We start from the raw sequence: 14,563 nt of genomic DNA on the forward strand, positions 1-14,563 counted from the left end.
TAACCTTTTTGTTTTTGTTTTTCCTTGAGAAATGTAAGTCCAAATCATTTCTTGTTCTGTGATTGTGTATGGAAGGATAATTGAAGTACTTAGTAATGGTATTCACAACCTTTTGATAGACATATTCAGTCTTTGGACTGAAGACGACAACAGCAACTCCTTTTTTAAAAACATTTCCTTACAATGAGGCCGAATACTATTTCAGGTTTTTATTCTTGCTGTAACTACCAATTTTGTGTGTGCACCACTTTGTAGTTCACATGTCAAGTTTGTCAGCTACACCCCGCACCCCCACCCCCTCCCGTTGGAACTAATGAATATATAGGCTGGAGAGCGTAAGGCTCCTCTGGTCGCTTGCGTATCGCTAATTGTATTGTCCCTTGTTGTCCATGTGTGTGTGTGTACTGTTCAAACAATAAATTGCAGTGTTCTTGGGTTAGAGTGAGTACAGTATTCAAGTCAACGAGTTCCACTTCAGTCATTAGTCCTCTGAGTTTAATTTCCATGGAGCCAGTGTATAAATCTCTTCTCGAACAACAGCAAGCACTGACAGTTGCTATTTCCAGTTTAATGACTACATTGGCGCGACCCGTGGCCCCACCAACAACATATGCAGCACTTTACTCTGTGTACAATGATTCTGTAGAAGACTGGGAGACTTACAAAAAATGCCTGTGGTAACATTTCCAGGCATTTGGGGTAATGGATGTCAACTTGCAAAAGGCTCTCTCTCTCTCTCTCTCTCTCTTTTTTTTTTTTTTTTTTTTTTTTTTTTTTTTTTTTTTTTTTTTTTTTTTTAATCACTGCTGCTCGTGTGGAGTTTTACCACTGCCAAAAGTAGCCAAAACAGTCATACATGGCTTGAGCAGCAGAATTAACATAGACTTTGCCATATTGCCATGTGCATGTGTGACAAATGTTAATAAAGAATCGTATGCTGATCAAATGATTTGTGATGCAATCATATGTTTTGCTCCTGATAGGGAAGTTCAAGAGCAAGCTCTACAGTGTGAAAATCCTATGCTTGCAAAAGTGTTGGACATAGCTCAGCCATTTCAAGTTTCACAGGCTACAGATAGTCAGTTAGAAGCCTGGTCCAAAGTCTCAGAAATCAATTCCTCTTACCCCTCCCAGTCTTCAGGCACCTTGCAAGGGAGTGCAGACACTATTGCAGGTGTCCAGCAGCCGTCTCAGCATTGTATAGGTAATCAGCATTCACAACAACAATGGTCTGCATCACAACAGCGACAGCCTCGTGCACCACTGCCTTTGTACCCATACTGCTTCATTTAACATGAATGGGCTGTGAGTCCCAAGTGCTTGGCAATGTGTAATAGGTGCCTTAAGAAAGGACCCTTTGCTTCTGTATGTAACTCCTTCCCAAACTGGGGTGAGAACAAAATGATTATGGGTGTGAACAATGTGTCACCAGTGATGGTGTCTCAAAGCAAGTTATACATTGAAGTGTGTGTGTTAAACAAATCATTGAGAATCCAGGTGGACACGGGTGCAGCAATAATGGAATGTGAATGTAAAATGACTCATTGCAAGTCATTATGATTTATCATGCAAATGTTCCATGAAACATGAAACTAACTGAATTACTAACCAACAGGGAAAGAATGCACAAAGATGCTAGCAAAACAATTGTCACCAGCACGTTTTGCCCTCAGGGTTTATCATTAGATTGTAACAACCAATGTCTTGTTGCAACACACTATGCCTATCTAAACTCAGTTCTTAGCTATGGGATGCTTTTCTGTGGATCAGACACAAAACACAAGACAAATTTTAAATTGCAAAAATGGGCCATACAAACTGTTCTAACCCAAGAACAATGTAATTTACTGCTCAAAAGATAAAAACACATGGAAGACAAGCTACAATACAGTTAGGCAATACACAAGTGGCTGGTGGAGCCTTGTGCTCTGGCCTACAAATTCATTAGTTCCAAATGGGGCACCGCCAGCTTGCTATATAAGCAACTGCTGTCGTATTATCAGGTTGGGTGGCCTCTAGTGGCCGAATCAAGCACAAACTTCATGTGTGAACTGTGAAGTGGTGCACACAAAATTGGTAGTTACAGCACTCCTCTTCCCTTGTGAAAAAGTGAGCACTGTGCTCATGTCCAATTCTTCTGTGGTCAATGTAGGTTGTTGAGTCATGTGACGCGCTGCCAGTAGTGTGTAGGGACAGAAGTGACGCAAGCACAGACAGGTGCAGAGCACATCCTCCTGTGAGAGGCAATATGGTAGGACAGGCGACGGTGGCACAATGTCCATTTCTGTGTCTTGAGTGCAACCCCAGGGTAGGAGATTGCAGCAGCAGAGGCGTCATCTGCAACAGTTTGGGGGATGAAGTCCCACCCTAGTTCCTAGCAGCTAAAAGGGGCATCCACAACAGTGGAGACAGTTGTGAAAACATCGGCAGTGGTGGCAGGGAAGGCGAGGGCACAGCCATGATGTAGAAGGCAGCAAGGTACACTTGATTACTGCAGCACCATGCCAGACCGGAAGCATTGCTGCACTGGTGCTGGCAGATGGCTAAGTATTGGCCGAAGGAGATGGAGCAGAGTCTGGGGCTGACGTCCATGTACCAACTCCACTAGATTATTTCTATCAACAACCTATAAGAACTGAGGAACCAGTCAAGAGCTGCTTCTGGTGACACATCCAAAACATATTTTTTCTTCTGAGTGTTAAATGTCATACCAGCCATTCTGCTTCCCCATTCAAGTGAGGGTGGAAAGAAGGAAGCATTACATGGCAAACACCACTTTATTTACAAAAATCTTGAAATCCCTGAGAAATAAGCTGTGGACTGTTGTCAGTAACTAATGTATATGAAGGCCTTCCATTGCACAAATTTTGACAAAGTGAAACTGTTGCCACTGCAGAAGCCGACAGACAATGCACCACAAACGGAAACTTACAATAAGCATCAATTACAAAATGCCAGTAGAAATCTACATGAATTCATTCCCAAGACTGCTGTGGATCTGGCCACGGTGACTAAGAAGCATATGGAGCCACTCGATGCATGGCACACTTTGGGCAGGCTGCAACAACTTGCACTATTCCTCCATCAATGCTTAGCCAAAAAACACGTCTGTATGCTAACGCTTTTGTATGTGCCACAACTTTCTGTCAAAGGGCAGATGGGACCAAACCAGGTGAGCAGAATCCTCTGTAGCAAACAGAAAGACGGTTTCCAGAATGAAATTTTCACTCTGCAGTAGTGTGTGTGCTGATATGAAACTTCCTGGCAGATTAAAACTGTGTGCCGGACTGAGACTCAAACTCGGGTCCTTTGCCTTTCGTGGCAAGGGCTTTACCATATGAGGTACCCAAGCACAACTCACACCCCGTCCTCACAGCTTTACTTCCGCCAGTACCTCATCTCCTAAATTCCAAACTTCACAGAAGCTCTCCTGCGATGCTGCAGAAAGGCAGTTTTGTAATGTAAAATAATTTCTCAAAGCATCAGAAGCATGGCTCAGAGGTTTGTCTGGCCAGCTGTGTTGCACAAAAGAAATAACTTTACTTAAAACAGGACTCGCTGCTACAGCAGGTGCAATTTTTGTGCTAGTAATACCAAAGCCATCAAACACATTTTGAGCTTCCACGTCTAAATAAGAACAGTAATTCCTCTTTACCAAACTTTGGATTACAACCAATCAGCAAATGTGATAAAGTGTCAGCATTTGCATGTTGCACTGTAGGTCAAAAACATATCACATAATTATATCGTGACAGGAAAGGAGCCCACTGCTGTGAGCGATGTGCATCATTGAGAGATGCAGCAAGGAGGCCAAAGGGTTAAAAAGACACACTAGTAGTTTGTGATCTGTGATGAGGTGAAACATAGGGTGTTCAGAACCATCCGCATATTTACAAGCAAGAATGGCATCAAGGCTAAACTGAGGTGCATCCATTGGCAATAATCCACGGAGTGGCTTTGTCACAGTAGCAGCATATGATACAAATTTGTGATAGTATGCAATTTTTCCTAAAAATGGCTGAAGTCCTTGATGGACATGGGGGTGTGGCAAGATGGCAATAGCACCAATATGCTGGCATAATGGTTTAATGCCAGCACCCAACACTTCAAAAGCCAAATAAATAATGGAGTGTTGAGAAACTGTCTTGTCTAAATTGCACTTTTAACTCCGCAGACTGTAAAACAGAAAATAGAGCACGAAGGTTCTGCAAAATTTCTTCTGTAGCAGCACCCGACACTACTATCTCATCTACATAGTTGATGCAGCTTGGAAGTGATGCAAGAAGTTGCTCTAAAAACAGCTGGTGCACTTGCCACACCAAAAGGCTAATGCTGGTATTAATAAAGTCCTAATTGGTGTTGATAACTAGATGGCATTTAAACTCCTCAATGAGCAGCAGCTGTGTAAGTATGCCTCTGCCAAATCAATATTTTAAAAATGTTGGCTCGTCAGGGCATGGCAAAGGATGGGGTATCAGTGACTGATTGTGCATTAACAGATTTTTAAAAATTGCTGCAGAAGTGTAATTTACTGGTAGGTTTTTTTTATATCACTGGCTATTAACTGAAAGAAATCGGTTGAATAACATCAAGGGATCCAACACAGTCTAATTCTGCTTTTACTTGTTCCCATAAAGTTACGGTAGCAGGTGAGCTCAAAAAAATGGAGGCAAGCAGTCTGTTTCTGTAATATGAGCCTGAAATTCTGTTGCACAACTGAGTCCTGGAGAAAACAGGGAGGAAAATTTGGCAGAGGCCATTTGGGAGGAAAATTTGGCAGAGGCCATTTAACTGTTGACATGGAACATGATCAGAAACCAAATGCACTTCATCATCAATGGAGAATCCAATGAGTTTAAAAAGTGTACAAACCAAACAGATTTTCAGCATAAGCATTGTCCACAACTAGGAATGTTAATGTATGAACCACAACCTTGTAAGAGGCACATAAAACTGCCCAAGAAAGGGAATATGTTGTTTGTTATAACTCACCAGCCTCCGTGACACTTGAGTCAGAGGAGGAGAACTCATATCCATATAAGTCGAAATTCGAACCAGGGATGGACTCATCAACCGAGATTGCGGCTATAACCTCAACAAGGCATGGGAACCATCATTGAGTCAAATTAAAAAGACGCTCAGTAAAGAAAATGAACAGGCGACAAGGGCAGATGAGGTAATTACACCAATGCCACCACAGACGCCAACACCAGCATCTCAGCAACCGTCAACATGTGGCCGTGGGCGTGGCCCGTGGAGAGTACGCCTCGCAGGGGGAGGGGATTTAAGGCGGCCGCCCGCCCTCAGGAACTCAGTTCGTCAGCGCACCTGACGATGGTGACATGTCTGATCATCGAAATATCGTGCCCGTTGGACACTATGGACCAGCAGTACACCCTTGGACTGTTCGAGCAAGAAATACGCCGGGAGAAACTGAAGAATCGTGCTATTAATATTGTCTGCCAGGCCATTCACTACACACTAAAAAGCCAAACAAACTGGTATACCTGCCTAATATCGTGTAGCGCCTACACAAGCACGCAAAAGTGATGCAGCATGACGTGGCATGGGCTCGACTAATGTCTGAAGTAGTGCTGGAGGGAATTGACACCATAAATTGTGCATGGCTGTCCATAAATCTGTAAAAGTACAAGGGGGGGGGGGGGGGGTTGCACAGCATCCCAGATATGTTCAATAATGTTCATGTCTGAGGAGTTTGGTGGCCAGTGGAAGTGTTTAAACTCAGATGAGTGTTCCTGGAGGCATTCTGTAGCAATTCTGGATGTATGGAGTGTTGCATTGTCCTGCTGGAATTGCCCAAGTCCGTCGGAATACACAATGGACATGAATGGATGCAAGTGATCAGACAGGATGCTTACGTACATGTCACTTGTCAGAGTCATATCTAGACATATCGGGGACTCCAACTGCACTTGACCCACACAATTACAGAGCCTCTACCAGCTTGATCAGTCTCCTACTGATATGCAGGGTCCATGAGCTTGTCTCGATACCTGTACACGTCCACCTGCTTAACACAATTTGAAACGAGGCTCATCAGACCAGGCAACATATTTCCAGTCATCAACAGTCCAATGTCGGTGTTGATGGTCCCAGGTGAGGCGTAAAGCTTTGTGTCATGCAGTCATCAAGGGTTCACACATGGACCTTTGGCGCCAAAAGGCCATATCGATGATGTTTCGTTGAATGGTTCACACGCTGGCACTTGTTGATGACCCAGCACTGAACTCTGCAGCAGTTTATGGAAAGGTTGCACTTCTGTCGCACTAAATTGTTGTTTGTCCCATGTTGCAGGATCTTTTTCCATCCGCAGCAGTGTCGGAGATTTGATGTTTTAGTAGATTCCTGACATTCGTGGTACACTTGTGAAATGGTTGTACAGGAAAATTCCCTCTTTATCCCTACTTCGGAGATGCTGTGTACCGTCGCATGTGCGCCAACTATAACTCCACATTCAAACTCACTTAAATCTTGATAACCTACCATTGTAGCAGCAGTAACTGACCTAACAACTGCACCAGACACTTGTTGTCTTATGTAGGCATTGCCGAATGCAGTGCTATATTCTGCCTCTGTATTTCAGTACACATGGCTATACCAGTCTATTTGGTGTGTCATTGTATAATGAACACCAAGGGTCACAATATACTTTTCTAAAGGATGCCTCAGATTACTTTTACATATATGGAAGAATGTCCATAGAGGATACCATAATGCCTCTTCTCTCCCAAGAAATGCTCTGTCCAGTCACAAATTTTGTTTAGTTCCTCAAATGATAATAGTTTTATTAATAAGAGTTGATACGTGAGTTGGATTTCACATGACAAATAATTTTGTAATCCATGCTAGTTTGTATGGAAGAATACTTCATTATTTTGATCTTAAAATATGTTCTAAGATTCTACAAAAAATCTTGTAGATGGTTGTGATTAGTGCATGCTTCCAACTGTTGGGCAAAGTTTTAACCTCCTCAGATCTCACGTGTCGCACACAACACACCAAATTAATACACTGTATAGAAACAGTTCAGATGTAACACCAGAGAGACACCTGTAAGTAGTTTTCCAGGTGTCTGCTAGATGTCTACATGGATTCCTGTGATTCTCGGCGATCTGCCCTGTAAACAGACAAATCTAATGCAACAAACGTCAGACAAAATGATGTTCAGGTGTTTGTAAGTATCTATTTACATACATTTATTTACATTGCGCTTTACACCTAATGGGCATAAGATATGAGACAAATAGTCCTAGTTAATATGTGACCACTTTAATACTGCAAAATAATATTTTGTACTGTGGTACAAAAGAATTTGTCCGCCCCTCGTGGTCTCGCGGTAGCGTTCTCGCTTCCCGAGCACGGGGTTCCAGGTTCGCTTCCCGGCGGGGTCACGGATTTTTCCTGCCTCGAGATGACTGGGTGTTGTTGTGTCGTCTTCATCATCATCATTCATCCTCATTACGGTCGGAGGAAGGCAACGGCAAACCACCTCCATTAGGACCTTGCCTAGTAAGGCGGTGCGGGTCTCCCGCATCGTTCCCCTACGCTCTGTAAAGAAGCATGGGACTTCATTTCCATTTTTTTTTCACAAAAGAATTTGTACACATGTCAGATCGGACGCAACGGAACTAAAGAGGTATTACTGTGTACATCAGAATAAATTTCCCAAAAATTATTCAGTGATGGTCAGTCAGTATCTTTAGTCTTATTTTATACATGTAATATTTATCTTTTGATGTAATAATTATAATTGTAGATTTCTGTTTTGTTTAAAATAATTACCCTTTTTTTCTTCTTTAATGTCAGGTGCACAGATCCTTGAAGAGTTGGAGAGACCTCTAGAGTTCGATGGAGACATCCCAGAAATCAAAGGCATATCCAGTGATGAAGAATACAATCCAGATATAGTTTTAGTACCAGAATTGGAAAGTGATGGTCATTCATGTGATGGTGCTTCAGATACTGTGACTGAAAATTGTGGTAGACAGAAAGAAAGAAGTGGCAACCCCCCCCCCCCCCCCCCAACCCCGCTCCCACACCCTCCTGGTGCCATACAGATGTGTTTGAGCCATTACCACATGCATCAGCATTTGAAGTAACTGTTTGGCTGAGGAAAGTCTGTGACACAAGAGATTATTCTCTTAAATGCATTCCTTATGATGTTTTTCAGCTGCTGTCTTTGTGAAGGAATTAGTCATCTTTTGCACATACTGGGAAATCAGTGAATACAACTCTTCAAGAAATTAAATGTTTTGGTATCTCAATAAAGATGTCATCTCTTGAATAGCCCAAATCACATATGTATTGGGCTTTTGGAACAAGTGTGACTGAAGTAACAGGAAAAATGTCAAGGGAGAGGTATTTTGCAATCAAAAGTGCACTGAAACTGTTTATAGACAGACAGTGATGTGAATGGTGATGTGAGATTGAAAGATAAATACGGGAAAATTGTCCTTAACTTAACACCATTAGAGCAGGCTGTTTACTAAATCCTACAAGACAGAAGGTGTCAATCATTGAACAGATAATTGCTTTGTGGGGCAAGACAAAGGTGCAGCAATACATTCTTGGAAAGCTCAATCCGTGCAGCATTGAAAACTTCGTTTGCACATCTCCAGATGGGTTGCCAGTTGACTTCTTCATGTATGATGGGAAAGGTGACACGGTATCAGGGGGCTGTGATCACTTGGACATTGGTGGAAAAGTAGTAATGACATTGTCAACGTTGCTACCTGCAGGGTCTGTAAGTTATATGGACCGATTCTTCACATCAGTTGAGCTTCTAGACTGTCTCTGCTCAGACAGAGGCTGGTAGGGTACAGGAACAATACAGTCCTGTAAAATTCCAAGTGGGAGCCATCTACAATCAGATTCAGAAAAGAAAAAGGCATGTTGGGGCTCAGTTGAGCAGCCTGTTTGCGGTGATGGACAATTTTCATTATTAAATGGTATGACAACAAATCTGTTGTTGCCTCATCTGCAGTAGGAAAATTGCTTCTAGAGAAGTGCAGGCTTTGGTCAAAGCAAGACAAAAAATATGTCAATATCAGCAGGCTGTTGCTGTTGAAAAATATATTTAAAATATGGGTGGGTTAGACTTACTGGATTGCATCATTGCTGTGTACAGACGAAGTGAAAGAACAAGAAAGTGGACAATGTGGATGATACTGCATCTCTTTGATTTTGCTTGTACTGCAGCATGGATAGACCACAGGAGAGACCATAACGCACCGAAGAAAAGAAGGAAAATATAATCAACTATCTACAATTTAAAATTGGAGTATTACAATGGCTGCTTCATTCAGGAAATGATACATTTGATATTAACGACAAATCTGCAGATGAAGATAAAGCAATGGATACTGTTTCTAGGGCCTTGAAAAGAAAAAAAGTGTTCCATCACCAATTACAAGTAATGCTAAACAAAAGAGCTATTCACATGCCAGAGGTTGCAAACGATGAAAATGCTCGTCGCTGTAGCAAGCGTGGGTGTAAGAGTGTCTGAACACAAGTTTTCTGCAAAGAGTGCAAGATTCTGTTGTGCTTCATGTAAGGAAGAAATTGTTTTTGGGATTTTCGTAGGGACAACTCATTGAAAAATCAATGTATGTTAAAATAATGTATTTCTTAAATATCTACCCTTTGATATTGTACACCTTGTCAAATAAATGACTATTATGAATTATGGAGCCACATATATTCATTCCACGATTTTCCGCCTTCGGTACAATGTGTTGTATGTGATGCATAAATTTCTATAATAAAAAAAAAACAATAAAAAAATTTTAAGAGACTGATGTTTTCACACTAATGTAGATCATGACATCAAATAAAACTCAATTTTTCGTCAATCTGTACACCTTCTTTTCAGTTTTATGAAAGTGTAGATTGCTATTCACCTTATAAAGGAGATAAATGAAATTTATTCACAGTTATGAATGTGGACAACCATCAGCTGTGTAGTCGAATGGTGACATTGTACATACAGTGTTTATCCACCGACATCGGGCAAGCGACTTTCAACAAAATATTCTGATTTACAATGCAGTCTTCCTTCAGACAGATATTTGTGTCTGAAGGAACATTGCCTCGTAATTCAGAATAACACAGGCACTGCAATATCATTATTGAGGAGACATTGAGTCACAGACAGGCACAGCAAAAAACAGCTATACATCTTAGCTTTTGGCCAAAAGATATTCTTTTGAAGTAGACAACACACACAACAACTATCTCTCTCTCTGAGTCTGGCCACAGCGACCAGAGACAGATGTCGTCTGTATGAGAGAGTTGTGCTTGTGTGAGTGCATGTGGTTTTTCTATTTCAGGAGGAGAGCTTTTGGCCATAGATGTGACTGTCTGTGACTCAACATCTCATTTCTGTGGTGAGCAACAATCTATCCTTTTCATAATATTTTTGTTATTCCATCCTGGATTTTCCGTTGTCTGGTTCGGCCTAAGTGCTTTTCTTCCCTCCCACAGCCTAGCGCCATTTTCCTTTGTTACTATTCTCGAACGCTTTACTCAGTGTCCACCACTTTGTTCCTCTTTTTTCTTTTGACTTACCTGCTGCCTTCCGAACTACACATGCTTCTGACTTATGAGGCACACTGCTGCCTATCAGCTGTCTCGTCTGCTCACAACACACATTTATGTGACCTGTGATTTTTGGTGCAACTTATCATGTCCCACATTATTCGCATTCAGGAGGACAACGGTTCAATCCCGTCTCCGGCCATCCTGATGTAGGTTTTCTGTGATTTACCTAAATCGCTTCAGGCAAATGCCGGGATGGTTCCTTTGAAAGGGCACGGCTGATTTCCTTCCCCATCCTTCCCTCACCCAAGCTTGCGCTCCGTCTCTAATGACCTCGTTGTCAACGGGACGTTAAACACTAATATCCTCCCTCCTCCTCCCACATTATTCCCACCGATATAAATAATCCTAGACTTTCAATTTGAACACGCTTCCTCCCTCACTCTCACGTATTTTTGATTGTTATTTTCTGTAACTTCCTATGCCACACAGACTTGTTGAGCTTTGACTTTACCAACCACCTCCCACACATACTAACCTCACCTAATCCCTTTACATTTGCTGTCCCCTCTCTTCACACATATCACACACCAACCTGCATCACACAGTATTGTCTTTTTAATTATTTTCCTCTTTGATCTGCTGGCGTTTTATTCTCAATTTCAGTTTTTTTAATTTATTTTTTATTTTTCACTATTTACTCTACATCCTAAGTTTTCACCTTTTTCCCTTACTTCATCCGTGTTGCCCCCCTCTCGTGTTTACACACACACACACACACACACACACACACACACACACACACACACACACACACTACTATGGATCCTTGCTCCTTATATCTGAGCCAGTACAGAAAAATTTCCCTATCCAAGTCAGAACTCAGTCCCACATAGTGTTCCTGCATTGTTGCCTAGCTTGTGGAATACCCCCAAATGGCATGAACATCAGATTACTCGTCTTCGGCCGCAATCCTTCCTTTCATAGTGACGTCTATCTGTTCATATACAGCTAATCTGTAGCCAAAAAACCATGTAAATAACACCCAAACATCCTTCAGGACCACCTCTCCACCCGTAAAATTCTCCTGCTCTGCAGTCTCAAATTTCTGCATCCCATCTATCACACTGAAACTCTTGTTGTCCATAATCTGTACACAGTGTTACACCCAGGTATTTGTATGAGTTGACTGATTTCAACTATGACTCATTAATACTGCAGGAGTACATTGGTGCAATTTTCTTGGGGTTTCCTTTGTAAAGGAACATTTGAAAATGGAGTTAAGCATTTCAGCTTTCGGTTTGCTAACTTCAGGTTCAGCTCTTCTCTCTTCGCAAGTGGCTGGATTACAGCCCCTAACAGCCATTACAAACAACCACGTTTTCTTTGGGTTTCATGAAAGATCATTTGATAATGTTCTGCTACTGTAGTCATTGAAGGCTTCGTACACTGCTCTCTTCAAAGCCAAACACTTTTCATTCAACATTTCTCTACCTATAGTCCTATGCTTTGTTTCACACCTTTTATGGAGTAGCCTCTGTTTTTTTAGAAGTTTCTTTACAGTGATTGTATGCCATGGACGATCCCTTCCATTATGAACTCTTTTAGTGGACACGTATGTATCCAGTGCATGGTCAACTATTCTTTTAAACAAAAGCTACTTTGCTGCCCTGTTTCAAGTTCCTCATTTAGATATGGCACTATTGCTTTTTTTAAAATCTGGTTTACTGAACATAAATGTATTTCTTCTTGTTTTAATTGTTGTCATCAAAGAGATAGGGTCTTGTTGTTGTCATTAGGGCCAACATATTTCCATCATGAATGATGTTCCGAACTATCTTTTCCACATAGGTTACAGAGGAGGCATTTAGTAATGTCATGTCATGTCATGCCCACCACTAACAAAACTAGTTTTCCTAATTGACTGTTGGATGACTAAAGTCACCACTGATGGTACAGTATGATTGACGAACGTATGTAGAAGCAGACTGGAATTTTCTCTATAGTTTTCAGTTATGTCAGTCCCTTTCCATTCCATTATCACACAGTGCCTTGCTAGTCATTATTGATGCCATCTTCTTTTGCACTAACACCCCCAAAGCCTATGGCCTTGCCACTATTGAACACTACCTTTTCCATAACCCAACTGACTCTATACCTTCAGGCTTCTTCCTGGTCACCATGACCCTCTGTATCCTCACCCACAATTCCTTTGAATGCATCGCATACAGACAAATTTGTGATACAGCAATGGACACAAGCATAACACCATCCTATGCCAACCTATTCGTGGGTTGTCTAGAGAATTCCTCCCTAACCACCCAGAATCCCAGACCCCCCCACCTAACTCAGATTCATTGATGCCCTATTTGTGATCTGGATCGAAGGTCTACCATATTCCCATTCCGTACCAAGAAGTCCCTCCCACACAGCCTAGCCACCCATGGTCATCACATCTATAGTGACAAGCAGTCCCTCTCCAGATATACCAGGAGTCTCACAGAGGCCTTCACAGATCGAAATTTCCCTTGCAGTCTTTTACAGAAACAGACCTCCCATACCTTGTCTCTCCAGTCACCTACCACCTACCACATACAGACTGCCTAGCCACAAAGGAGCACTACCCTCCGTACCACCCATGACTGGAACAAGCGAATCACATTCTCCGCCAGGGCTTTGACTACCTCTCATCGTACCCTGAAGTGAGGAATGTCCTACCCACCATCCCTCTCACTCCTCTCACAGTGGTATTCCACCATCCACCGAACCTGTGCAATGTTCTTGTCCATCTCTAATCCAGCCCTGCTGCCATATCCCTGCAATAGACCTAGAGGCATGACCTGTCCCATAAATCCTCCCACTACCATTTATTCCAGTCCTGCCACAGGCATCTCCTATTCCATCAAACACAGAACTCCCTGTGCAAGCAGTCATGTGAGCTACAAAGTAAGCTGCAACCACTGTACTGCTTCCTATGTGGGCATGACAACTAACCAGCTGTCTTTCTGCGTGAACGATCAGTGACAAACTGTGACCAAGATACAGCAGTGCCACCCAGTTGATGAACATGCCACCTAACGCAGTGCACTTCACTGCAGTGACTGCTTCATAGCCTGCATCATGTGGGTCCTTCATACCAACACCAGTTTTTCTGAATTGGGAAGTCTCCCTGCAAAATATCCTACATTTCTGTAGCACCCCTCTTCACTAGTCCCTGTCCTCCATCTGCCCATCATCTTCCATGCTCCCATTCAAACACAACACAGCCTTCTACTTCCCCAAAGCACCCACTAGTCTTTTTTCCCTTTCTCTACTTCTCTCTTTGTCCACCCCCTCCCTGCAAACTGCCTGTCTGTCCCTCCCCCTACCCGTATTGGCCTCCTCTTTTCCTCTACCATCCACAGATTGTTTCTCTCATTAGGCACATTTGCTGTCTGCAGTCTGTATTCAGTAGCCAGTTACAAAGGCTTGTGTGTGTGTGTGTGTGTGTGTGTGTGTGTGTGTGTGTGCGTGCGTGTGAGTGAATGAGTAAGCGCGGTCGCGGTTAGGGGGAGGTATGTTGTGGCACTTGAAAAGATGTGGGATATCAGTAGTGCTATCCTTACACATGCCACAATGAGAATTATGATCTTCCACACTCCTTGTGAAATGTGGATTATGCATTTTAATTTAAGCAGGCTATGGAACATGACAGCTATGCTCCAAATGTTATATATGTATGTTTTGAGGAGATGAATGCAGATAAATTATTCACAGCATAAATTCCAACAAATTATTTACTACTTTTACAAAAGCAGAACAGAGGGAAAGTGTTCTATGCATAACTATTGCCATATGGGGCATGTTGTTTCAAATCTAAATCTGACCATGACAAACAACTTTAATTTTAAGTTTGTGGAATCCTCTACTAGGTTCTGTAGCAGTAATCTGCACCACATCATTGGCTGTACTGACCTTAACTTCCACATCTAATTGCCTCACTGTTAACAATATTTCAGACACAAAA

General features: G+C 42.2%; 1 protein-coding gene across 1 annotated transcript in view; it reads left to right on the forward strand.

Annotated features, from left to right (window-relative positions):
* The window catches only part of LOC126473677 (rotatin), a 399,830-nt gene that overhangs the window by 28,724 nt on the left and 356,543 nt on the right, over positions 1 to 14,563 (forward strand). The gene's annotated exons all lie outside the window — the stretch shown is intronic.

Source organism: Schistocerca serialis, chromosome 1, assembly GCF_023864345.2.
Source record: "Schistocerca serialis cubense isolate TAMUIC-IGC-003099 chromosome 1, iqSchSeri2.2, whole genome shotgun sequence".
Classification (NCBI taxonomy): domain Eukaryota; kingdom Metazoa; phylum Arthropoda; class Insecta; order Orthoptera; family Acrididae; genus Schistocerca; species Schistocerca serialis.